Source organism: Vulpes vulpes, chromosome 2, assembly GCF_048418805.1.
Source record: "Vulpes vulpes isolate BD-2025 chromosome 2, VulVul3, whole genome shotgun sequence".
NCBI lineage: Eukaryota > Metazoa > Chordata > Mammalia > Carnivora > Canidae > Vulpes > Vulpes vulpes.
This window is the reverse complement of record NC_132781.1, coordinates 99,714,220-99,741,940: the sequence shown is the minus strand read 5'-3', so window position 1 is coordinate 99,741,940 and position 27,721 is coordinate 99,714,220. Positions and strand designations below refer to the sequence as shown.

The following is a 27,721-nucleotide window of genomic DNA, read 5'->3' as shown; positions in this document are numbered from 1 at the left end:
ATGTCACGGGCCAGGATGCTATCTGTGATCCCAGAAAAAGTTCCATTTTTAAAAGGTATATTTTCTACTGACTGAAGGATTTGGAATCAGTGGCAGCTCAATCCAACTGAAATTTAAGGGTTTTTTTTTGGTTTTTTTTGTTTTTTGTTTTTGTCAAAACCACATTTAAAAAGCCTTGGCTTCTCTTGTGTCTACAGATTGCTTCTAAGTTACAGTTCATCATAATGGGCATTATATTCCAGCCTCCTCTGAAAGCTCTGACCCAACTTTCAATCCCAGGCATGCAGGGCTCCAGCAACTAAACACAGAGTTCAGTATTGTTTTCAGGGAAATCTCTTATTCAAAGGCAGGAGGTAAAAATTTTTCCACTACTCTTGAAGGAAAAGACAACTATTTTACCACCAAAACCTTGGTTTTCTGTGACTCAGGAATATGTTTCTTGTGGATTTCTTTTCAGCTTGAGAGATTTATGCAAAATGGCATTCTTTGAGCTTCTGCTTCTTGGCCGGGTTTTAGTAGGGTCAAGAAAACCACAGGGTTGCTGTCTGTGGCAAGCATGCACATAGAGAAGTCATGCTTTGGAGAACTTCTGGAGGTGTGAGCTGGAGTTTCAAATTGTGAGGTTTGAGGTGGAGCCAAGATTCTGGGTTTACCTGGATTGGTTTTTTTTTCTTTAGGATTAACATTGTGACCTATTTCAACACGAGTTTAAAAGCATGTTTCAAAGCCCTTTGTGATGATGAATCTCAGAAAGTCAACATGATCTTTTTCACAAGGACTCAGAAGAGCTACAACCAGCCCCACCTGTCTGCAGAAACATTGAGGTTTGCTTTAGATGGCAAAATGAAAATAAATTTTGAAAGCGTTTTTCAAGTTGTCTTTGGGTCTTGTTAAATATAGAAATGTTTCTTTCTTCTTTCTTTACTTTTTTTTTTTTTTTTTTTTGGTCAAATGAATGTCACTGTCAATTCTTTCTGAATAAAGAATTGTGCCATCGGATACTTGGGGAAGGAAAACCCACATGAAACATTCACCCAGATGTTATAGGAGAAATGCTGGTTTAGAAAAGTCTTTGTTCGGTGGCTGAGGCTGCCATGGTTCTTCCATCACATCAATTTTTACTCACGCAGTTTAATGAATAAAAACACACTGACCGACAATCCACAAGAACAACAGAATACCAATTACTGAAGAATGGAACTACTTCAGTGAGAGGTGAAGAAGGCAAAACATCATTAAATGAGTTTAAAGTGTCTTAAGTAGAGCACCAAGTTGTGTTTCATTTTCCTTGTAATTGATTTTTTTTTTGCTCCAAGAGAAACCCACAGCCTGTTCCAATCTGGTTTCTACCATGTTAGCATAGTACTCACTAGCAGCCTTCCCCTTTAGGATGTTTGGTTAATGGGTGTGTTTACTGAAGGCAACTGCCCAGAAGAAAATACTTTCCAGTGTCTGGAAGTCCCATATGTAATGCTAAGAGGCTTTATTATTCACCTCTGCCTGGCTCACTAGCTGTGTGACCTTGACCTAATGACTTGGCCTTCTAAAGTCATCTCAACAACTGCAGAATGGAATTTATTACCAAAGTTTATTACCACATTTAATTCTTACTAGATCTTAATAAGAGAATGGATTTATAGCCTTTGGGTGCCTCACATTCGAGAAGTACTGTTTGCTGTTGATATATTATTTCAATCCCCTCTTTTGGTCATTCTGCACTTCCCCAGCTTTCCCCCATTGGCCACTGAGGCCAGCTGGAGCCCATATCCCAGGGAGGGAGTGGTTGGGGTGACAGATGCCTCAGGAGCAGGAGAATTTGTCCAGGGCCAGAAAAGCAGCCAGGGACCAGAGGGAAAAGAAGTTAGCAAAATGCAAAGTGTCTTTATTACAACTCAATTGGTTTTAAGGTTTCCATTTCTTTTCAGCAAATGTATTTTCTTCCTCTCATGGAACTCAGAACATATGTGCTGCCTGGCAGCTGATTTCTGCAACTCTTAAAGTCAGGCTTGGAGAAGGCTGACTCACAATTTCTTACACTGCACGTGTGAAAGCTTTCAAGAAAATGTGGAGGGAGGGATTTCAAGAATCCACAGGATTTTGGATGACACTCTCCATTGCCTTTCACTTAAATTGGCAAAAAAGAATTCACTGATTATTTGCATCTATTTCTGACTTATTTATTTATTTATTTATTTATTGAGAGAGAGAGCGAGAGCGAGAGAGAGAGACAGCACACACAGGGTGGGGGGTAAGGGGTAGAAGGAAGGGCAGCAATCTTAAGCAGACTGCGTCACAGAGCCCAGAGTGAGGCACGATCTCAACACCCTGAGATCATGACCTCAGCTAAAAGCAAGAGTCAGATGCTCAACTGACTGAGCCACCCAGGCGCCCCTCTGACCTTTTTAAACTACCATTATTGAAAGCTGCATAAAGAACGGGGTTGAACAAAAGATAGTATCACTGAGAAGAACAGAAAAAGATAGCATTTGTAGATTGTTGTGGTTTTACATTCATCTTACTTATTTGATGTTAGGGTCTCCCTGTGATGCAGGTTTTATCAGGGATGAGGACAAAGGCTCCCAGTGATCACATAGTCACTGAGACGTTAGCCACTGGGATTTTATGGACTCTAGGCAAAGAACTCAATAGTTCTTTGCATTACACCCTATGCTTTTCTTTTTTTCTTTTTAAGATTCACACAGTTCAGCTTTGACTAAAATTACAGTAACAAAGTAGGACAGGATATCTGCTAAATTAATACATTTGAGGAAATGTTCTTCAGTTATCACTATAACTGATCAGATATGTGACAGATCTTTTACAAGCTACACAGTCCCTAACATTCATGCAGAAAACACACGAGATCGAGTGTTATTACTATGCAGTACGATGGATGAGGTGTCAGTGATCATGCCCGACTACCTACGGACAGCACATTGACAGGGCACTCACACGGACAGACTCATTCAGTGCCTTGAGTTTTCCTTCAAAGAAAGTATTTTTTCACATTCTATACAATTAAACAAGAAGTGCAGCAAGGGTCCTTTATGGCCCTTGAAATAGGCAATCGACCTGACAAAGTATTTCCTCTAAGTGATTTCTTCATCATGCTCCTGGCAGAAGGCCAGTGTATGGTCAATGGCAGTCCTAGAAGCCAGAGTAGGATTGTGTGGCTATGGGAAATAGGGACACAGGAAAGCAGGACTTGAAGGTGATCTACCCTAGCCCGAAGAGCGGCCACCAGATTGAGATGGCTCTTTGTTGAACAAAACTCCTGAGTTTGGAAATCAGAAGAGCTCCAAAACCCCCTGCAACAGAGGCCAGGGGAGGAGTTAGGAGCAAGACACATGAACTACAGGCTGTTTCTGCTTCATTTCAGAGCTGAGTTCAAATTTTGGTTTCACCACTTACTGACTGTATGACTTTGAGCAAAGCACTTGAACTTTGTGGAGTCCCGTTTCCATGTGTAAATGTGGATAACAAAACCTCTCTTGTGCATGGTTGGACGATGGAAAGATATGGCATACGCTGCTGCACAGCACAGGACACACAGCAGACACTGAATAAGTAGCAGTTATTATTTTGTATCATTGTGATCATCCACAATTCTGGGATTGTTAACATCACCAGTGCTATAATTTAAAACACATGTATTCTTCACATTGTAGCAAACTAGTTCAAAGCCCATTTTTCCAATGCATTATCTAGTTTGGGCTTTAAAAAAAACCCTGTATATGTTCTGCTCTGCTTATCAAAGGCTCTCCGTAATGCTTACCCAAGGGTAAGTGAATTACACAGGATACTGTTCTGCCTTCTATTATTCTTCTTGAACCACATTCCATGTGGTAATGGGTCAATTTCTTTACTTCCTCTTTCCTCCTACCACATACCATACCCTAAAAAGATGCCAGTTAAGTTTTAACCCTCCTTTGAAAGTGAATTTTCATCTCTCTCTTTTTTACATTATTTAAAGTTGTTGCAAGGTCTTTTAGTGCCCTCCAACCCCAATCCATGCAACAAAATAGTAATGGGAGAAAATTATTTGTGCTTTAGCCAGAGTCCTCCTGCTGAGCACGATGACTTTGTAATGAACTATGCATCCATAAACGGTTGACTCTTTGATCTCTGGCTGCCTGTACAACTCTAAAGAGAAAGGCATTCCAAGCCAAACCACACAAAGAGAGAGGGACACAGGTTATTTATGGGAGCCCACTGACTCTAAGGTTAGCCTGGCTCTTTCAAGATTCAAATACACACATCATTTTGACTGCCAGATTTGCTCCCTCCCCTTATGGTGTCTAATGGGGCTGTAGTATAGGAATGTCTGATCTCTGGCTTCTCTCTGGGGTGAGAAAGGTAGCTGGTTTGGCAGGGAGACAGACACAACAGTATTTACAGAGACAGTAGAAAATCAAATCCATATGCCTACATCGAGAAATCAGAGTAAATCACCAGGAGCTAGGAGGACTTCTGAGTTCCCATTCTGAGGTCAGTTCGGTTTCTGGCCAAGAATAAGCAAGACCTACTAACTAGCTCTCTAGTGGCACAAAATCCAGCATCCACACACCCTCTTTCATCTGAGAGTGTCCTACCAACACTGTCACTTTACAGAAAGAAAAGAAATGCCCTCTTTGGTTCCTTGAATTCAGAGGCTATTTTGCAAGAGTAATACTCTTGTATTACTCAGCACACTTTCTGTGTCAGAGCTAGTGCAAACAGAGAAGCTGTGAATTCCCAGTTCAAGGGTTGGTGAGGCTAAGTTCAATGACTTATTGTCAGCAATTCTCAGATCATGATGTTCTCAGGTGCTCTGCAATATGGCTGAGTATTGGGCTCATTCTTGCACACTGCTCAAGAAAGCAAAACTCAAGTTGAACAAAGACTGTGCTGTGATAGGATCTATCTGTTCTCTTTCCTAAATCCCTCTGGATCAAATATCAAAATTTTACAATGTGGTGTCAGAATGGGGAGAGTTGTATGTGTACTTCTGTAAGGGGGGAAAACTCAAAATGGAAATTGCTTTTATTAGTATAAAAAACTGAACTAATGGATTTATGATCAGAATTTGGGCCAGATAAATACAACCAAAGCTGGAAGTCAATTTGGTCATCTTATTCACTCATTCCAGACACTCAAGTCCACCTACAGGAGGCTGTTATAGGCAAAGCAAAAGTATCTTAATGCAATTGGCAAATATACTTAGCTACTTTTGTGGGACCCTGTGATCAACATTACATCACTAGGCAGGCCTAAAAGGGACTCTTATATTTTATTCATTCTATTCAATCCATAGACAAAGTCATCAGATACCTACACAGGTCCACATATTGTTTGCCAAAGGTCATGTTCTTTGAACATTCTCTTATTATTTACTCATTATGATGGCTTCAAGCCAGAGTCCGGATACAAAGACAGGCATCTAAGTGAATATAAAACATGCCCTGAAAAGTAACACATATCAATGACACTGCCTGCAAGCCCAAGGAAAGAATGGTTAAAAAAAATAAAACAGCTGCATATCAGAGCAAATACACATTGGAAGAAGACCGCAAGATTCAACTCAGACATTTTGTTCCAGTGGGCTGGGGAGGAAGAAATGAAGAAGTCAAGTTTAACATAGAAGTATTTCGTTCATTATTCATTCACTGTTAAGATGATGAATGTTTATTTTGGGATTTAACAAGAAGAAAGACCTTACCTAAAAAGAAAATGAGGAGTCTTCCATAGATAAGTAGTGTGATCTTTTGGAGCAAAACCCTGGGGCTCTGGATTGGGGCTCCAACAGTCTCTGAGACACAAAATACACGGTGGGATCAGTACAAATTTAGGACCTCTGCCTCTCCACCTGAAAAATACAAATAATAATGAATGACAATGGTTTCCACCAAGTAACTGCTGAGTAATTAAAAATTCATGCCAATTAAAAACTACAGGAAGAACCAAGAGTAAAATACACATACAATGCATAGCACAGAATGCCTTGTAATCACACATATATACCTTTGCAATGTACTTGAAATTAGAGGTTTAAACTTCTAATTTTCCATAAAACATTAGTTGCACACTACAAAGGAAGGTAAACATGTGAAGCTAGATCAACCATGAAAATAAGAGCAAGTTTATTTGATTGGGGGAGAAGGAAATTAGGAGAGGCCAAGTGAGAATCAGAGAGGCTGAATGAAAGGCTGAACCATCTCTGATTTGCCTCTCTGCTCCCTTGGTTGGGGAGGGATGGTCAGGCATGATTGCTGTATCCTATTAAGAGCCTACTATCCAAAGATGCTTGGCTTCTATTAGTCCTGCTGTGCTCAGTGGGAAATAACCATGGGACTGTGGTAAAGTGTGGGGTGGTGGTGGCAGAGGGGAGTGGGGGGAGTATTCCACCAAAGAACATGAATTACCCTACATACAGGTTTTAAAATCATGGACAAGGCCAAGGGGCATCTTATCTGTGAAGGACTAGTTCAGTTTCACTGAGGAGCCCCAGAAAATGAAACTTGACATTGCAATCTCCCTCTGCAGTCAGCAGATTCCTATGCTTCCAGGAGCTGCAGTGAGGTTAGTTGATGTCTGTGAAAGGAGTGCACACGGGATAGTACAACCCTGTAGAAAATCTCCTCAAATGGAAATCTGCTCATATCAACCCTTGTTAAGATCCAGAGAAACACATTTCTAAGTGGAAAGAAAATCATGGATGAAACTATGAGAAAAAGTCATTGGCTACAATTAAAATGTGTCACAAACACATTGAGTTTTGACACTAAAATAGCTTTGTTATTAAAATTTGAACTATGCCACAATTAAAATGTATCACAAACATTATTAAGTTTTGACCCTGAAATAGCTGTTATTAAAATTTTTTAAATATTGGTTATGTCTATACCATTTAGATTATTTCTTGTGTTGAATTCAAGTAGATATGCTAATAGAATGGAGAATAGTTTTCCAATTCTACTGATCTACATTCCAGATTCTAATACTGATTCTACTCCCACTTTATCATGAGACCTCATGGACATTTTTACTTTGTCTGGGTTCTTCTTTTTAATACTTGTTCCACTTTCCATTAGCCACTGAATGGCAAAAACACTGAAAAGCTGAGAATTGAAAATCACTATGCAACTATCTTTAATAAGGAATCCTATTAAGCCCAGTAGTATCACTTTTAATCCTGATAACAAAACAACTATCTGAGAAAGGCAGAACGATTCCCTATTATTCACAAGGAATGAGAGTCTCCACATTAAAAATTACATTCTTACTGAGTAGTGGACCCAGGATGTGAACTTGGTCAGTCTCACTTCAAAATCTGAGATCCTTCCACTGACATAAACCACAGACTAGGCCAAGGAGTGATTATTTTACCAAATAAAACATTTTTAACATAGCTACTTGATTGCTTTATTACAATAAAGACAAAAACTAGCTTATAATGAGTGCCCAGCCTTGCTCCCCACACATTAGCCCGTGTGATCATCACAACAACCTTATGAGTCAGGAGACAACATTATCAGCCTCATTTCATAGATGAGCACGTGGAGGCTCACAGAGGTTAAATAAGTTGTCCAAAGAGCATGTTGTAAGTAGCAGAGCCTGCTCTCAAACCCGTGTGAGCCCAACTCTCCATAGCCCATTCTCTCCATGGCTACTTTTCTGTATTTATCATAGCTTGCAATTCCATGGGAATATCTTTACTGTGGGGAACAAAAATTGCCAGTCTCCATTTTCCTTGCATCTCATCATCTAACCACCCCAGTTGGGCCTCTCATGACACCACACCAGCTTCAAGGTCATCCCTGATTCTAAAGCCTTCCCTTCCCGCAGGATCTGCCCAATTCCAAACATTTGTAATTAGTCTTCTTGACTCCTCCTTCCAAAAAAGTTTGCCCCAGTGAATGCCATTTCATTCTTCTTCCCCCTTCCTACCCATGCCACCACACATGAAAGAAAAGAAGGGTAATATGAAAGCATTATAGATGAAAAGGCAGGCAAATTGTGTGTAAACAGAGTAGATATTGCAACAGAACAGGAAAGTATATCCTGAATTATTTGCTGGGAAGTAATAATAATAATAATCTATTGCTTAGATATCTTTGTAGAAAAGTTCTCTAGGGTCAGGTGTGGTGAAGTCAGATTAATTGGGACAGATATTAAAAGGGTATTCTAGCATACTTTCAAATAGATACATTGGTTTTTTTTTTTTTTAACAAGGAATCACATTTATTCATTTCATGTGCAGTCATCTGGAACTTTTTTTTTTTTTTTTAGAAAGGGAGGGGTAGAAGGATAAAGAGAGAGAGAATCTCAAGCAGACTCCATGCTGAGAATGGAGCCTGATGCGGGGCTGGATCTCAGACCCTGAGATCATGACCTGAGCCAAAATCAAGAGTCAGATGCTTAACCAAGTAAACCCCCCAGGCGTCCCTCAAATACAGATAGATTTATTACTTTTACACAAAGTAACTTCAGTTACAGTACTAAACATGGCCAACTAGAAGCCTTTAATGAATTTTCTTATAATGAATGAGTAAGAACATTTGCAATCATTGGTTGTTAAAAAAAAGTGAATGAATGCATTGAAGGTACTTGATGTTACTTGAAAAATGTCATTTTCAAAAAAAATTAAAAGTCCTCTAAAAGGGGGATCCCTGGGTGGCTCAGCGGTTTAGCACCTGTCTTTGGCCTAGGGTGTGCCCCTGGAGTCCTGGGATTGAGTCTCACATCGGGTTCCCTGCATGGAGCCTGCTTCTCCCTTTGCCTGAGTCTCTGTCTCTGTCTCTCTCTCTCTGTATCTCTCATGAATAAATAAATATAATCTTTTTTTTTTTTTAAAAAAAAAGGCCTCTGAAATATTTTGAATATTCCTACCTAGTTTGTAAGATTTTGGAAGAGAGATTTTACTTAAGTTAATATTAACTTCAAGTCAGCTGAACTCCAATTATTTCACATGCAAAGACTCTGAGACAAGAGGAATATAAAAGCTAGTGAGTCTGATTGAGTGAAATTCTGTTGTTTGACCACTGCAAATTCCTATTAGTGGCAGAATTGTGGAAAACACCTGTGATTCCGAGTGGCATGCTCATCATTGGAAGTCATCCTGTGTCAGAACCATCTTTATGAGAAAAACAATTGTGAAACTTGCCTCTTTTTGCAACAGAATTTCTCCCTTGGGTCCCCTGGCTACCGCTCACATTTTCTCATTTGAGAAATCCAAACTGGCTGCATAACTAGATAGGATACAAGAATGCAAGATGAGATTTCTCCTAACCATGAAATTGTTGATGATATTCAGAGTTAGAGAAATACCATTTGAAGAGTATAGAGGTCAGAAGGTCTTACTAATTTAGTTGCTATTAAATAAGCACATAAATCCTTTTCTAGGTATTGCTGGTTTCATGTAAAGCATAGGAGATAGTTAAAGCTGAAAAAAAAATGACATCATCCCTTCCAACAGGCAAGTTGTATTCCTCAATGCCTGATGCCAACTGTATAAAGGAATACTTTACTGAGTTGTACTTAAAAATGCTAGAAATTATTCCAATATATTAACCATGCTTACAGCGATGTTGTGAAACCTATAGTTAGCTTTAATAGATCAGCAGAGGCATGTGGGATTTTTATTAGGGTTTTCTAATACATTTTCCCTCTATAATGAATATGGGAAGGCGGGGTTGGGTTGGGCAGCAGGGGGAGCTGTCCAAAATTCAAGACCCCTGAAATATTTGGGAAATTCTCTCTGATGTACAGACTTGAAGTTTGATTTTATTGAATTAACATTTTAGAAATAAAGGTATTACAGGCTAGGGCCAGACTGCAAAGTACATAAAAGTCAGGAAATAGGTCTCAAAGAAAGAAAAGCATCAGGGAAAGCATATTTTTTAAGACTTTGGTAAGGTTTAGTCCTTTTTTTTAAATTTAAATACAAATGAACTTACTCATCATGTTTAGAGGTAAAGGAGAAAGAGCCAAATGGAGGATAAAATTGAAAGTAATTGAGAGAAAGTTCCTGGGGGGCTGGTATGGATAGGATCCAGAGCACTGGCAGAGAGATTGATTTTAGAGAAGAAAATGAAAGCACCCTCACCCCCCTTCATTTTTCCTCTTGGCTTAAGGGAACCATGAACCAAACCAGCCAATGTCCCCAAAGGGCAGAGACTCCAGGCATATATGAACATAGCTTTGCCCTCCCTCCCCAGTCCCCGTATTTCCCATGCAACCATATTTGCAGGGGGAGGGAGAGAGAGAGACAGGCAAGAGAAACAGGGCCCCCGAAACAGATTCCCTGGAAGGAAATACATGGCCACAGATGCTTGAAGCCTTTAGTTCTCTCCATGAAAGAACGCCACAGAAATGCTGTCAGACCGTCGAGGTCCTGGGCTTGTTTAGTCTGTATATCAGGAATTAGATGTAAAATATACATTTGACTTCCAAGGAATAAAATGAATTGTCATGGTAGAGAAAGTTTCATAGAGGAAATATTATCCTGAAGCCTTCCAGCTTGAGCCTCTCCCTTATAAGTAACCACCACAAATTATTTTCATAATAAAAATGAGCTCTGAGAACAAACTAATTACATGGGAGAACAACTTATACTTCACTGCAGTCTTCACAATATATTTTTTCATCAAGTATGAGTTAGCCAAAGTAATTAGGAAAAATGATTAGCAAAGCTCTTTACTGAATATGGATCCAAGTCATGTAAAAAAAATAAAAGCATTTCTTTTTTGAAAACGGCTTTAAAACTACATTTTCCTCTGAGCAATAATCTCTGTTCCTTTCCACAATAGCTTTTTGGGGGCATGTGGTAATCTGAAAGAATATAACTCTTTCCTGAAATAATAACAACTTCCTTTCATGATAGAACTTTCTGTTAAGTTGGTAGAAAATCTTAAAATGTGGCTGCTTCTTTCTAACAGAGCACCAAAAGAACAAAGCTATTGAAATCTCAGTACAAGCCATCTATAGGTGAGCCTCAGGGAATCCTTCCAAATTTGAAAAAAGCTTAGACCACTGAGCCATGCTGTTTTTCAATTCTCGAGTAACACTGAGCATCTACAAGATAACAGTAGGTTTTAAAGGTATTTGCATCTACTCTTTATACCTTTACATTGTGAAATATTTTGGATGTTTAGGAGTAAACAGGAATAAAGTCCATCTGGTTGAAATTACATTTTCCCATGTGAGCAACTTAGGTTTAGTTGGAAATTCCACAATGTAAGTTTAAAACTAGCATCTCTCTTCATTTTTATGTGTTCCAGAAACCCCAGCTTATAGAAAAATTTGACTGCTAAAAAAATCCAATAAACCAACAGAGATCCAAGTTAAAATTCATTTTTAATGTATTAAGTTTTTATTTTACATACAAATCGAGATAAAAATTGATTAATATTACTCTCTACTATTTCATGATTATTTATTTTTATTATTTTATTTCCTAGAAAATGTAGCTTCTAAGCATTTTGGAGTGGCTATTAGCATATCAGATGAACCAGCTGATTTTTTTCCTCCACTTTCCCTTTAACAAACTATTGCGCAGCTACTTTGTGCCAGGCACTGTGCTAGTTGTTGGGTACACAGTAAAAAAGGAAATTGTCTGGTTCCTGCTTTCATGCTGTTTAGTGAGGAGAAACCCATTGTAAGAAGCTCTGGTCCAATGTTCTCCTTCTCCCATAAAGAAATTGTCTCCTTCCTACATAATAAAGCCACTTTATCTGTAGGGTTCTCCACACCCTAAAACCTTCCCCATCACCCTGAGGCAAGAAGGGGTATAAGCAAAACTACCATAATTTTACTTTAGCAGTCCTTGCTTCCTGAAGAACATAAAGATGCTTTCTGAATGTCTTTGAAGTTGGTGTCTGCTTTACATAAAGGCAAGAAGAGCTAAATGACCTTCTGGACATACTCAAAGGTAGAGGTGAGCAAAAGAGTGAAGTGGAGGGATTCTTTCTCTATGAAACAGGACACATGCCCCTTTGCTAAGGGTTCATATCAGCATTCCCAATACCAGTTGAATTTGCAAAGTATATTTCCATCATTTGTGACATTCATCACAGAATCCCAGTGAGATGGGCCATTTTATTACTTCCATTTTACTCCCCAGAAATAAGAAACAAGAGGTTAAATGACTTTCCCAAAGTCAATAATAGACCTGGGACTCAGATTAAGAGTTTATAAATCCCTAACCTGTGCTGAGAGCACTCAACCATACACTTAACCTTGCCAAAAAATAAAGGCTTCATTTTGCTGTTTAACTAATTAGAATTAAGACACATTAGACAAGAATGCAGCACTTGGTTCATGATGCAGTGACATTATTTTATTATTGTTTCAATCCAAAAACTCCATGTTCTTCCAAACTCCTCAGTGCTTTTATGCAATAGTTCCTGGATTTTCTTTTTTTTTTTTAATTTTTTTTTAATTTTTATTTATTTATGATAGGCACACAGTGAGAGAGAGAGAGAGAGAGAGAGGCAGAGACACAGGCAGAGGGAGAAGCAGGCTCCATGCACCGGGAGCCCGACATGGGATTCGATCCTGGGTCTCCAGGATCGCGCCCTGGGCCAAAGGCAGGCGCCAAACCGCTGCGCCACCCAGGGATCCCTTCCTGGATTTTCAACTCAACTGCTGTCTATTCCCATGCATCGTATATTTGCAAAACCATCCTAAGAAAACATTGCTTGGGAAACAATGACAATTGTAGGAAAAAGGAAAAATGCTCTCTTAATAAGGAAAAAGCCATTTACCCTAACTTGGCTATATATATATATATCATGGTTTGGGGGATATATATATATATATATATCCTGTATATATACAGGGTGGGGCATATATATATATTACATTTGGCACTTGATTATTAAACCCAAATCTGAGATTATGAACATGGTAGGTTCTCTAAGCTGTAACAGTTCCAGAAATGATTGTTGTTTCTTCTTTCCATTTTCCAAATTGACGAGTTATTCCCTAAAAGCTAACAGAGTGCTAGGAAACTGGCCCTTCTGTTAATTTATCTGATCCCCTGGGAGACCATAAGTTCTTTGAGGGCAAGAGCTATGCCATTCTCAGAGTAATGCTTGACACATGGCAAAGGCTGAACAAAAAATAATCTGAATAATATCTCTGGTATATCATGCTATCCTTGTATACTTTAAAATTTGTATAACATGGATTGGATGCAAAGCTTTACAAGCCACAGGGAAGCAAGTTTTCTGCTTTACAGCAGATGGCAAGGAATTACGTAATTCTAAATAATGCATTCTTATTTCAGATGGTGAAACCAGTGAAAAATGGCCATTTTAGATGAGATTATGAATGGTGACATATTCCCAGTAAAACTGAATTTGGTATTGGTTTTATTTTATTTTATTTTATTTTATTTTATTTTATTTGGTATTGGTTTTAAGGGGAAAATACAACCTATTCTTAATGATGTTGTTGGATTTACCTAACATTCCCACAGCTTTAAATTTTAAACGTCTCCTAAGAGCTTTTCATGAAGCTCCTGTACAGGGACAGAAAAGGTTGGCTTGGACTGTGGTCAAGACTGAAATAATGAGTAATGGATATAGCTTCATACTGCCCCCTGGTGGTGTCATGCTCAGCTATGCTCAGAAACTTCAATCTTAGAGTAAAACCCAGACATAACTCTTTCACTTCCATAACAACACCTTCTAGAGAGACTTCTGAGCTTAGACTTATACAAGTTTAGTCTCAGGCCCCTCCCCAACTTTCATATATTGCCTCTGTTCCATTCTACCGAGCGTGTCCTGGGTAGCAGGGCAGAAGACAAACTGCTCATGAGGGTGATGTTAGGACTCCAATGGAGAACCCAGCAACTCTGATAGCCATGTGTGAGATGGCATTGGGCAGTGGGACTGTCCTAGATCCAAAAATCCGCTCAAAGTTTCCTGTCTTCAATTATCCTTGAGCCCCTATTCCTCAGACTCCCACACAGCCACGCTCCCATTCCAGCTATGACATGGCAGCTGATAGACCATTAAGGTCATGTTTAGCTTCAGTAATCATGAACTTGTGGTTTAGAAATCCAAAAAGCATTTTCGAGGTAAAGGTTGGTCTAGGTCAGATTGGGTTGGGAACATAACACGTTCATTACTAGGTTAGTCCAAAGGTTATGCCACTCACATGGCTCCTTTCCCTATAAACACCCCAGATCTGCTCAAGACCTGGGGCAGTTGTCAAACTCAATGTATATCCCCATCCACCAGATGGAGAAAAGCAGAAGGGTTTTTAACTTCAGGACCATTTCTTTGGTCTTTTGGTCCTGAATGCCTAGGAGCCTGGGCTGAGACCCAGGTAAACTCAGATGAGTCTCCTTCATCCAGTATCTCTTTAGAAAAGGCTGCCTACACAGAGCCAAACACTTGAACCCTGAGATGCTGAAATGGTTGGGTAACTACCTATTTACCAGACCCTTAGATGGAGTTACCAAAGGTGCTAACTGCTTCTAGCCAAGATGATGAGGCTGGGCAGGTAACTCAGAATGAGAAAAGAGAAAAGGCCATAAAGAGAGCCTCAAGGCTTGCTATTTAGGCATCTTATACAGGTGGGTCTGAAAATGAAGCTTTTAGAGTCCATGAGGAGGAGTGACTGCAAGTGGCCCTTAAAAGGCACACACACAAAGCAGGATGAAGTGGAGCTGGCAGTGACATTACCGATTCTTTCCTCTAGCAGTGTGGATGTCAGTTGGTCTGGCTGGTTAAGTGGGTTTGTCCTCCTTTATTCCCCTGACCCACTGCCCTCAGCACTCCATATGTGTCACTTCTGGAGCTGCACACATGGAGTAGGACAACCCATTTCACCCTGCCACAACCCCGAAACAGGCTCTTCTGACCCATTTGTAGGCACCAGCAGGGATGTCCAGCCTAACAGTGATAGGGCACGATAAGACCCCATGGCAACTCACATCCTGACATCAAAGGCTCCTTCCAGGCCATTGGCTGGGACATGCTCCTTCTTATCCCAGCATGAGGGCCTCCCAAGAAAGAATGATGGAACAGGGCTCCCCTGACCCTTGTTATGTGCCACATAAACACATCTCTTGTGGACCATCCCTTATCCTGGTGGGTCCTCGACTTCAAATCAGGCTGTGAACATATTCCAAAGGACTTCCTTTCTTTTGTCAGCTTTCATCATTTTCCTGTTTTTCTCAGGTCTCATTTTGACCTTTAAGAATTTGCTAAGCAGGAGGCAAGGTATCATGTCTCCTTCTAGTCCAGTCACACAAAATACTGACATATGTACTGGAGATTCAAGCCTTTTTATTTCTATTTCTCTGTTGTTCTATGAAATCCACTACATTTTTAGTTTCTTTCCTTCATAAGCTTTTGCTTTTTGAGCATATTTCTGAATATGCATTTGCCACAACAATTTCCACAATGAAATAACAATAAAGACTTATAAATTCACATGAGGAGTGCAAGCCCAAGCACCAGCACTCATCTGTTTCCATGTTATAGTATAGAGAATATTCTTTTATATTGTTGCAGAGTCAGAAAAGAATTTTACCAGAAGAGCAGCTCATAAAATTGGGTTTTGGGGAAATCAGGCAACTTGGCTTCGTGTCATATTTTAATGGATCACAAGGCAATTTATCTTCTCTACTTTCCACCACGGATAGGTTGTTTCCTAATAGGCTTGTGATGGGCAGGACTGTTGTATTTAAGGAGAGAAACATAAAATGTTTCAGGTTGGTACTCAAGCCCCTGTAAAACATACCTATCTATTCCTCACCATGAATCCCTGCTCCCCTAACAGATTATTTTCCTTTCTGCTCCTGATATATATGATGTTTATTATCAACTTAAAGGGGGGTACACATACTGTTCCTTCCCTAAAATGCAGTTCTGTGTTTCCTACACACATCTAGAACCTATCCACATTTCCTGGTCCAGCTCAAGTGCCAGGCAGTGTCTGAAGCCACCCCCTTTGCTGAATCAGAGCTTCTTACACATGCAGGCACATCTGCCACTCCACTTTTTCACCTATCTATTAATTTCTTAATTAATTAGATTGTAAGTTCCTAAAGGACCTTGCTGTGTACTTTTATATTCATTAAGCACTGAACCTGAGTCTATGCAAATCTTGGATACTTAGTGAATAGATGGCAGACTACTGGAAAAACAGGAGAAGCCCATATAAAGAGGGTTGCAGTTTCTCAGCACAAACTGAGCTGTATGTGGTGCTAAAAGCTGTTCAGGTAGCCACAGGGTTGCAGGGCCTGACCTTTACTTTCCTGTAGACCCACACTGGGTTTGCAAAGCACAGCTTTTACTAGAAATTAGAAAAATTCCTGAGCAGTTTGACGACTCCATCAACACAGACAGCACAACTTGGCAATTCTGCTTCTAAACCTGATTTAAGTAGAGAGGAGGGCTTTTGTTTCTCACTTTTTCCACGTACAAACGGAGTCATATTTATCTCTTGAATTTTCAGGAATGGGTCTCAGTTTAATTGTCACTTTATCTCACCTGCCTGCAGCTTCCTCATTTACAAACAAGGGATCTGGAATATTAGATTGTTCTCCAAGATTCTTTCCACCTTTATAACACCTTTTCTTTTTCTTTTTCTTTTTTTTTAAGATATTATTTCTTTATTCATGAGAGACAGAGAGAGAGGCAGAGACACAGGCAGAGGGAGAAGCAGGCTCCCCATGGGAGCCCCATACAGGACTCTATCATAATACCGTTTTGTACACCCTTACAACCTACTTTGCTTCCCTATGGCCCTCCTCTGGCTTTCACTCCATTCATCAGTTAATAAACTGATTAACACCCCCTTAATACCCATTGATAACCACTGCTACCAGGTTAAAAAAAAAGCAGTCATCCTCTCTGTTCATGAGAACCTCTGTAAAAAAGATATAGAGCAACAATTTAAAAATAATTAAAATATACTTACTTAGTTTTCATTTGGTTTCTGCTTTGTATTCTTCCTCTAGTAACTCAGTTTTTACAAAGCTAATGGTACTTTAAACAAATGTGCCTCCTTTGGGAGGAAAAGAAAACTCAGAAAAAAAATAAAGTATGTACTTTTCTTAAATATATTTTAGATAACCTCTTCTTTTCTTAGCACCCACAGATATGACTCATCACTAGAAGAAGAGAAAGGTACCCATAGAAACCGAATGAAGAAAAGAATGTGGATTGAATATAAACAAAAAGACCACCTCATTTTTTAAAAAGGTCATTAATAATGGTGAAGGATATTATATTAATATTTACTGGAGAGAGATGAAAATGTTTTTTAAGGCTTTAATGAAAAAAAAGCTGTAAAGGGAAAGATTTAAGCAGAATTTAAAAATAAAAGGAGGAAAATCCAATCCTTTGACTTGTGTGGTGATTTTTATAGCACCTGCTTAGTTGGGAAATAGGTGCCATGATTCACTTTTGCGGTTAGGAGACAATAGGTTTAATCAAATAGCTGCTCTCCCCTCTTTGTACAGCTCATAGCCAATGAATTAATGCCAATAAATAAATTTGTAACACGTCCAACTCCTCAGTACTTCTAAACCTCATTATATGTGACAGAATGAGAAGAGGGACATGGAATAAATTTACTTTCAGAGCTCGTGCCCAAGGTGAATATGTGAAGGAACTACTAATTTTACGTGCCTACGGTGTGCCAGTACTGAGCAAGCCATGTACCATTCATTTACTGGGTTAGCCCCTGCTACAGTCCTAGCAGTTAGGTATGACACTCCTGTCTTGTTGATTGAGAAGCTAAAGCTCAAAAAGCTTGAGTATCCAGCAGTTACTCATGTATACAGCAGAATTATATTGCCCTGAAGCTTAACACTGTCTTCTTAGGTCTAGAGGACAAATTGGATGTGAGTTACCTGTTTAGTAAATTACAGTCATGGGAAGGTACCTCTAATACCAGATTTCCTTCTATTACGGCCTTCCTAAATAAGAATCCCTATTTAAACATGTGAGAAAAACATTTTATGTTTCGTCTTCACTTCCTTTAAATGCAGTTTCCTCTAAAGGTCTCAAGTGGTGGGGAATACGCTCTTGAGGAGTGAGATTCGGATGGGAAGAACTTGCAATCATCCCTGAGAAAGGATATGGAGTTATTCAAAAGTACTTACAACATTATAGTAAATTCTATATTCAGGAAAATGTTCAAAGATCTGTTGTTTTCATATCAAAAATTCCAGAATGTTGAGCTCTGGGAATTCTCCATGGTCAGTGAGTCTTGGGCTCCACTAACTGCTTTAGAGACAAGGCAGTAGTTGCATTCCAAATCAGTCTGCCCTTAGACAAGTCACTAGCCCTATCAGTTTTCAAAATCTGGAAAATGAACTGGTTTGGCATTTGACCTCTTTTTAAAAATATTTTATTTATTTATTCATGAGAGACACACAGAGAGAGGCAGAGGGAGAAGCAGGCTCCCTGCAGGGAGCCCAATGTGGATTCAATCCCAGGACCCGGGATCAGCCCTGGGGTGAAGGCAGACACTCAACCACTGAGCTACCCAGGCATCCCTGGTATTTGACTTTTATTGTGCTTTCTAATGACAAATGTGTGTCCCTCTGTGTCACATTCTTTTTTGTCTTATGGACCTTAAAAGATAGCTTTAGGTCTCAGAGAAAATCAGTTTTACAACACACACACACACACACACACACACACACACACACACACATATCCATTTTATCTGACGAATATAACTGCAACTTTTATGTCTTCCTTACAACTTTGGTAAAATATTTTAATTAAATGGTTATTGATGTTGAACACTGATCATTTCTGCAGAGCTGAGGTATATATTTCATTGCTATAACCTAAGGTTTCTGTTCCAGTCATTAGAAGTTGTGTCATAGGATTTAGATTGTGCTGATATTTCTAGAAGAGTTAATGAAGTAGAATATTTTTCAGAGATGAAAATAAAAATTAATGGAAATTTTGCTTTTCATTAATCACATCAGCAAATCAATGTTTTATATCAAGCTATTATGTAACAAGATTCTAAATTATGTTCCCAAGAATTTCTGTGTAAAATATTTCCATATGGCAAGATCTGTAAAATTCTGTAACACATTCACAAATCATTATGACAAGGAACACTGGTATTAATTTCTTAAAGTCAATCTCATTTTTCCAATATAATTTTATTATTTTATTTCCTTATATCTTGAAACTTAAGAAAAACTGCATGCCTTCTTAGAAAATAAAGTATGTAATCACCAACATAAATAAGCAGATTACATATAGTTCTCATGTATACGTTTTTGTAACCTAAGGTGAAGATTCTATTCTATTCTATATTACAGTACTCAATTATTTCTCTTGTGGTATTCATCATACTCTGTGTATCTTTTGTAATTTATTCGTTGATTTGGTCTTTGTTTGATGCTCTAACTACAAAGTAAACTAGCTCGGGAAGACAAAATCTCTCCAGGTGTTCTGAGCAGAAAGGGCTGTAAATAATAGAATTTCATGGTTATAAAAATGTCGAAAGGATAGAAGAGAACATTTAAAATTTGCCACTAGTTTTGAGAAAGTCAAGAAATTTCTGAAACTATTGGTGATAATCATAACTGCATGAATAGCTGAAACTAGTGATTATAGCAATACCCAGAGCTGCTGAAAAATCTCACATCTGCTGAAGCCCGGACACCTGCCTATGGAGTAAGAATTTGGCTTCTAATTTCCAAATTTTGTGAGAATGCATCTCATTGACAGAATCTAATCTGGGACCCTCCTGGCAAGGGGTTCTAGGAAATGAGTTCTCAGGCTTCTAGCCCCTGTGATAGTAGGTGGTGCTTAGAAGGAGTAAGTGTTGCTGGGCGGTCTGCAGAAAATTCAGTACAAGCTCCAAATGGGAAGGAGTCCTGCTGTTTTCATTTACCCTTATGGTAAATGGTCTCAGGATCCTTTGCACTCTTAAAACTTTTTGAGGATATCAATGGGAACTTCTGTTTATGTAGATTATATCTATCAATATTCATCATAAGGAAAATTAAAATTGTGAACATTTAACACTGCTAATTTATTAATTCATTCAAAAATAACAATAACAAAGTCTTACATATTAACTTAAATATATTATTTCTTAAGAAAAATGACTGTGTTTTTCCAAAATAAAACAAAAAATAGTGGGATGCCTGCCTGGCACAGATGGTAGAGCATGCGACTCTTCATTTTGGGGTTATGAATTTGAGCTCCACTTTGGGCAAAGAGATTGCTTTAAAAATTTTTTTAAATGGTGAGAAGAGTAGCATCATCTTGTTGAGAATATTATTATTTTTTAATTTTTTTTAAATTTATGATAGTCACAGAGAGAGAGAGAGAGAAAGAGAGAGGGGCAGAGACACAGGCAGAGGGAGAAGCAGGCTCCATACACCGGGAGCCTGATGTGGGATTCGATCTCGGGTCTCCAGGATCGTGCCCTGGACCAAAGGCAGGCGCCAAACCGCTGCGCCACCCAGGGATCCCCGAGAATATTATTAAATATCTAGCATAATAGACCGTAGCTTCTCTATCTTCTGTTAAGATACTAAGTGCAAGAGAAAAAAATACAAATTACTTTTTAGTATTGTCATGGGAATAGTTTGACTCTTGAAGACCCCCTGGAAATTTCTCAGGCTTTTCATGGTCTCAAGACCCCACTTTGTTAACCACTGTATAATCATATCATTAGCTACTTGCGTCATTATCTGACACATAATAGATAGCCAAAGATATTTGTTGAATGAATGAGTAAAAGGAAATTGCATTCTTGTATTGTTCTTTTTCTAATACATGTAAGCAACAATCTGTACGTGTTTTCAAAGGATGACCTTCTCTTGCATTCATTTTGTCTTTCTTGTAGTTTTGTTGCTGAAAGACAGGGAGCATGTGAAGCCACATTTGAGAAGTGACATAATTTGACTCATACCAGCCTAAGGCAAAATTACAAATTGAATAAAGTATTCAATGTCCTTCACACCCCTCCACTCCATCCTTTGTCATAGAATCAGAATATCTTTATTGGACTATTGTCCCTCACAATGCTTGAGGCAGTTTTATGAAGCTCTGCTTTCCAAATTGGACAACATGTACCTCTGAGGGGCATTTGATAGGGTGTCAGGAGTATTTAAAGCCATAATAAATGGAAGGAATAATTCTGGAATATTGACTTTCCTTGAAGTCTTCAGGATAACAATATTTAAATAACAAATAATAAACAGATATATTATGAAATGCATGATAAATTGGATTATCTCAATTCTTCCCCTCTTTCTGCCACATGACACACACAGAGAGGCACTGATTTGGGGCTTGGCCATATGACATGCTCTGAACAAGAGAATGGAGGCAGACGTGGCAGAGACCTTCTTCTGACCTAAGACTTTATGGGGCATCATGCTTTTCTGATCACTCCTGAGAACATGCTTCAGGTAGTTATCGGTTCAAAGGAAATAAGGAGACATGTAGAGTCTGCTTAAACCCAACCTAAAGCCAGGAGCCATGCCAAGCAAAACTGGAGAACCATTAAGCAAGAAAAATATTTACTTGCTGTTTTACCCTTTAAGATTTTGATTTTGTTTATTACATGGCAAACATTGAATGGCCCACAGAAATTGGTAGCTAAAAATAGAATGCTAGGAACAAATCTCTACAGCATTGGCTATGAGATCACTGGACAGGAAGCAAGGAAATCATTATAGGAGAATGGAAAAATTGTGACCTCTGATATGTAATGGGCAAATGATTTGACCAGATTGTCCTCTATGGTAAAACTCAGAGCACAGAAAAGATCCATAATAACTTGTGGTGTTGGGTTGAAAATGTTTTGAGGCAAAGTGTTGCTAGAATGAGCAGGCTCCTTTGGTAAGGTACTATAAGAAAGATATGAATTCAGAAAAGGCTGGTTTGCAAACAGAATAGAGAGACCAGCAATTTGAAGACTTGTAGGATTGGAAAATGAAACTGTTTCTTATCAAACCAAAGATGAAGCCATTAAGATGCTGCCTCAGGAAAAGACCTGATCCTGGGCACTCTCATTAAAATACAACCTTGAGGCAAACACTAACTCAAGACTCAAGACTCTGGTGGTCACAGCTTTTAAAGACATCTGAAAGGATTAAAATGGCTCCTACAGAAGGTTTTAACTAGAAAAATTTTTCGACGTAGATTAAAGGTATGGTCCCCTAGAAGTCTATTCAGCTTGAAGGACTTAAAATTAAGTCTATAGAAAGATCTATGTCCAATATGAATGGTGGGTGTGGCTTAGGCACATGGAATTGACTAGCATTAAATCCATGGAAAACTGAAAAGTTTTGAGGTAATTATACTGGCAGAACTACTGTCAGACTTAATTAAAAAGAATGTATAATTGGCTATAAAGACTTAAAGGCAACTAATAGTCCATAGGCAAGAATGAGGCAGAGAAAGTTACTCAGCCTCCAGGAAGAACATATTCACCACAACCCTCTTCAAACTTGGCATGAAAGATGATCAAGAAGGAAGGACTTTCTGGGAGGTAGAGCCAAGAGCAATGGAGAACAATGTACTAGGGGCTGCTCCCGGGGAAGAGAACCAGGCCCAATCAAGGAACATTCCCTTATCTATGGCCTGGCAACATTTTCCCAGTGGGATTTCAGAATTGCAGTTAATTATATCATTCTTGATCTGCCACATGTTTTTGGCATCTAAGCCTTGCCGCTTCCACCATTACATATTGAGTATGTAGTAGTGTGCATATGAGCAGAGGGGATGGGCAGGTAACTTGTCTTCTTAGTTATAAGTCTCCATAACTTATGGAATTGCATCTGGACCAATGTTAATCATGAGATTCAGGATATTTTGAGCCTATTGTTGGGACCAGAAGACACTTTCTGGAGTCTTAGTGTGGAGATGAATATATTTTACAGGTGCGGGTAAACAATTGTGGTCAAGAGTGACAGCTGTGGTTGACTGGACTATTTTTCTCAACTCTGCATTTTCTCTGTCATGTGACTTTGCAGTACAGTAGAGCAAAGAGAATATACATCTTGCCCTACTGATTTTAGGCTCGGCTGTTTGACATGCTTCAGCCTTCAGAAGGAGATTGGGGTGTAACAGCTGCCTTAAGAGGCACTGCCTCTTTCTACTTGTTCCTCTGATATGTCTTGGGTTATTGCTGGTTGGAGGAGAATGAGAAGACCTGTGTAGCACAGCTGAACCCAACACACAGCCAAGAGTCAAGTTGGACCTATCTGAGCCAAGTCTACAGTCTTGGCCAAACCACATACTATTGGGCCAACCCAATAGAAATATGACTATCTCAAGCCCTAGTATCATTGAAGTTGCTTGCTACAAAGAAAAAAAAAAGAGTAATACATAGTGAACCACAAAATCTTCACTATTTTTTAAGATAAAGCAAGACTTTGAGAAAATGTCACACTTAAAAAAAAAAAAAGAAAAAAAAAAGAAAATGTCACACTTACTTTGGGCCTCTTGAGACTATGCTTTTAGACCTCAGGGCTCACTGGTCACTTCCACTATTGTTATGTATTTTAGGGATTTTTTAGGGGGTCTTTTGAAAAACAGTATCTAGTAAAGACCCCAGCCTGGAGTCAGGAAACTTGGATCCTAATGCTGGATCCACATATTTCTCATCAGTGGTGTGATGTTGGGAATGATCACACCATTTTTCAGGTACCCAGTTTCCTTCTTTATAAATTATGACTTGTTCTCCTACTTTACGAGATTCAGAGGATTACTGAGAGTCAAGGAAAGGAGATAATGGATATGACAACATTTTGAAAATAGTCGTGTGCTACATAAAGAGGGGAGCTATAGTTATTACAGGATCTCTGCCAGATTTCCTCTGGCATTTGCTTGAATAATTCAGGAGTGTGGTTCACTACACTTAAAAGCAGCCCCTTCCATCTCAAGCAGCTTTGAGGGATTTCTACTTCCTTTCTACAACTCACCTTTGAAAGTGCTAGATAGTGTTTTCCATCATTGTTTTTTGGTTTGGTCCCATTACAACTTACCTATCCTATGGCACTGTTGAATTCAGTTGTCCCAATTATCCCAAGACAGCAGTAGCTGGAAATGTTACTTACATAACTGGAACTTTCATGAGAAAACCCAAGAAATGACTTGTAATGAAAAGTTCAGGGCCATGTACAGTTCTCTGCTGAGTTAGGAGGCCCGAAAGTATCCTAATGGACAGACTGCTTGCATGTAGAGCTGGTCATGATGTGTGTCAAGAAAAACATCAATTTTTAGGAAGAAAATGTAGGTGATTCAGGCAGAACAACAAAGTCCTTTGCTTTTATATAAAAAATTAATATTACAGTCCTTATAGAGAATAACATAGTTTTTTTTACCTTATTAAATTATTATCTGTTCTGAAAATGACCCTCACCTGCTTAGAGATGTGACAAAGCCTTGCAGAATCAAAATTAACCTCTAAATTCAAGGTCATCAATAGCCCTTTTATGTATAAGGACATGGGGACTTCACAATGGAGCAAGGAGCATGAGATAAAGTTCAAGCTAACTAAATCTAGTGGAGGCTTTCTAAAGAGAAAAGCTATGGCTATAATTCTGAGATGAAGCTGTTAAAACTTCAAAAAAATTATTTCAAGAAAGTATGTTCTAAAACAAAAATAATACAAAATGCTGTAATTCAAAATGACTGAGTTAAATAAAATTTCCTTGTAATTTCAAAAAGTAGCAAAACAAATCTCATATAAGTGTTATTGATAAATATCTTCAATAGTTTAAAATCATTACTGTCTAAGCAAGTAATACAGTTTCTGTTTGTTTTTTTTTTTTTAAAGGACTCACTGGTACATAAATAAAACTTCTCTATACTTTGGTCTAAATATAATTTTACTTAAAACCTTTAAGCAACCTTGAACAATGGACCATATAACTGAAGTTACTTTATAGAGATGTTAAGAAAGCAAATGTAGCCTATTGATATCAAATTTAAAAATAGCAAGGTAGCGATGCCCATTTACCTCCTATCTTTCTCAAAACCTAAAAAGGCATTAAGCATATGGAGATGGAAAATTGGAGGATACAGCAATAGATGAGAAGTTTTAACACTGTTGTGGAAAGGAAAAGGAAGGAGAAGTAATAACAGATTGAGCAGAGGAGAATTATGTCTCAAGAGCCCACTGAGGGCTATGCCAATAAGCAGCCGCTGATTCTCCCAACAGAACCATGAAGCTCCCGGAAACATTAGTAACCAGGAAGGTAGGACGGGAGTGAGGTTGGAGAAGGTACAGAAGGGGAACAAGGCCAAAGAAGGGGGATGGCTGAAAGAACAGTGGGTTTCTCTGATGCCTTATAACATGTCTATCCCCTTGCTTCTCTGTCCACCCACTCCACAACACACCCTGCCTACATGAAAGCTGAAGTATACTCTCTAGATGACTCAGGACTCAAAGCACCAAGCAGACTGAAGGATTGTCAGGGAGAGAACTCAAAACGGGATGAAGTGAAACTCCACATGTTTAATGGTGGAATCCTTGGATACCTTCCCTGTCTTGCTTCCAGAATACTGGCAGCCAGTTAAGTTGGATGATTCTACTCTGAGGAAACTTAAGACCTCAGAGAGACAGTCTCCAGATAATGCCATCTGTCACTTGTTTGATTAGTCCCCTGATCACCTGGCAGTGTAGATCACCTGTCAGTTTAGTCAGCCCTCCCAACATGAGCCTTCAGTCAAGTTTGCAGGGCCTCCCCTCTCAAATAGGACAGACAGCAAAGGTTATCAGACACTTGAGCAAAGCCTCCTGACTGAAAGAGACAGACCAAGACAAACACCAGGAAGAAAGATCACATAGGAAAATGAGAAACTACAAAGCATGGAGGAAAACTTGAAATATATTTGAACCTATTACCAGGCAGAAAGAATAAATATTGTATCTATAAAATAAACACAAGATGCTATAAAAGAGAAACAATCAGTGAGTAAGAAATAATTCTTGGAAAATAAAATTAAAACAGTCAACATTTTAAAAAAAGTGATAAACTGGAAGGTAAAGTTAGAGAAGTCTTCCAGAAAGCAGAACAAAAAGAAATAAACAAATAATATGTTTTCAAAAAAAGAAAAACAAACCAACAGTTAAGATCTGCAAAGGAATGTCCCCGGTATGGGCAGCCCTGGTAGCGCAGCGGTTTAGCACCTCCTGCAGCCCGGGGTGTGATCCTGGAGACCTGGGATGGAGTCCCATGTTGTGCTTCCTGCATGGAGCTTGCTTCTTCCTCTGCCTGTGTCTCGCCTCTCTCTCTCTCTCTCTCTCTCTCTCTCTCTCTGAATAAAAATAAATAAAGAAATAAATAAATAAGGAATGTCCCAGGTTGAGAGCTGTGCAGAGCCTATGCAGACAGGAGGGTGGGTAGGCCCAGAAGGGAGTGGGATTCATAGCAATTCCGTGAGTTGGCTTCCCAGTAAAGCATCAATTGGGAGAGGACACAGAATTGTGGGGAGAGAATTTGGGCAAAGAAGGGCAAGCACACCTAACCTGCCAAGGGTCCTGCAAGAATGCTCCCAAATCTCTCTTGTGTTCTGTGAGGTTTTCTGCATCTACATTTCACTTTACAATAAAATGGTTAAAAATAATCTTAAATCAGAAAACAAATAAGGGCAAATATGAAACTTTATTTCAGTACATTTTACCTTAAGAGAGGCATGAAGGGAAAGAACTTAAGGGAGCATAAAATGTGAGATTACTGATGCCCTGGGAATCCAATACTTCTCTATTAAAAAAAATAATTTTCCTAGAATGAGAATCAGCATAGGAGGATTTAAGCATCAGATCTGCCACCCACTGGGACTGGCTATGTAAACGTTGATATGGCATGTCATCTCTCTGAGACTTGGTGAGAACATTTGTAAAATTAGTTCTATGACTCCATTAAAATGAGTCCATAAATCCAGAGAATGTTGGGAAGAATAATATTTTCCCCCTTTCCTATTTTCTGTGGTTAAATGGATTTTTTATAAGAGAATTTTAATCAAGATGTATAATCATTCGAGAAGTGCCTTTGAAGGAAAGAGAGTTGAGTCTAGTCCCACTGTTCTTTGTCTGACATTCCAGGTATTTGGGAACATGTGGCTCTGCCACTATTCATGTGCCCAGCTCCCTTTGCCACTCTGGTAATAAGCAAGTAGAAGTAATTCAGTATAGATCTTCCTTGACTTATGATGGGCTATATCCTGTTAAGCCACTGTAAGTTGAAAATATTAAGTAAAAAAATGCATCTGATACACCTAACCTACTGAACATCATAGCATAGCCTCACCTACCCTAAACGTGCTCAGAACACTTATATTAGCCTACAGTTGGGCAAAATCATCTAATGCAGAGACTATTTTATAAAAAGCACTGAATATCTCATATAATTTATTGAATACTGCACTGGAGGTGAAAAACAAAATGGTTGTGTACATGCAGAATGGTTGTGTGTGTATTGGTTGTTTACCCTCATACTGATGTGGTTGACAGAGCTAAGGCTCAATGCCACCACCCAGCATTACAAGAGAATGTCATACCACACATTGCCAGCCCAAGAAAAGATTCAAATTCAAAATTTGAAGGATAATTTTTATTTAGTGTGTATTGCTTTCATACCATGTAAAGTCAAAGTTCCCCTACCATATCTCAGCAGGGCCACTAGAGAGAAAATGGTGAGTAGAAAATGATGGTTAGTCCAATGACCTAATAGACTTTAAAACCTTGGTTAAGGATGGACTTAAGATGATTCTTTAGA

At 38.9% G+C, this 27,721-nt stretch overlaps 1 protein-coding gene across 10 annotated transcripts in view; it reads right to left on the bottom strand.

Moving 5' to 3' along the window:
• The window catches only part of KIAA1217 (KIAA1217 ortholog), a 730,776-nt gene that overhangs the window by 457,562 nt on the left and 245,493 nt on the right, over window positions 1–27,721 (bottom strand). For all 10 annotated transcript variants that reach the window (XM_072749379.1, XM_072749392.1, XM_072749378.1 and 7 more), the window contains one exon: window positions 5,699–5,845. The gene's annotated coding sequence lies outside the window, so the exon portion shown is untranslated. The remainder of the gene's footprint in view (window positions 1–5,698; window positions 5,846–27,721) is intronic.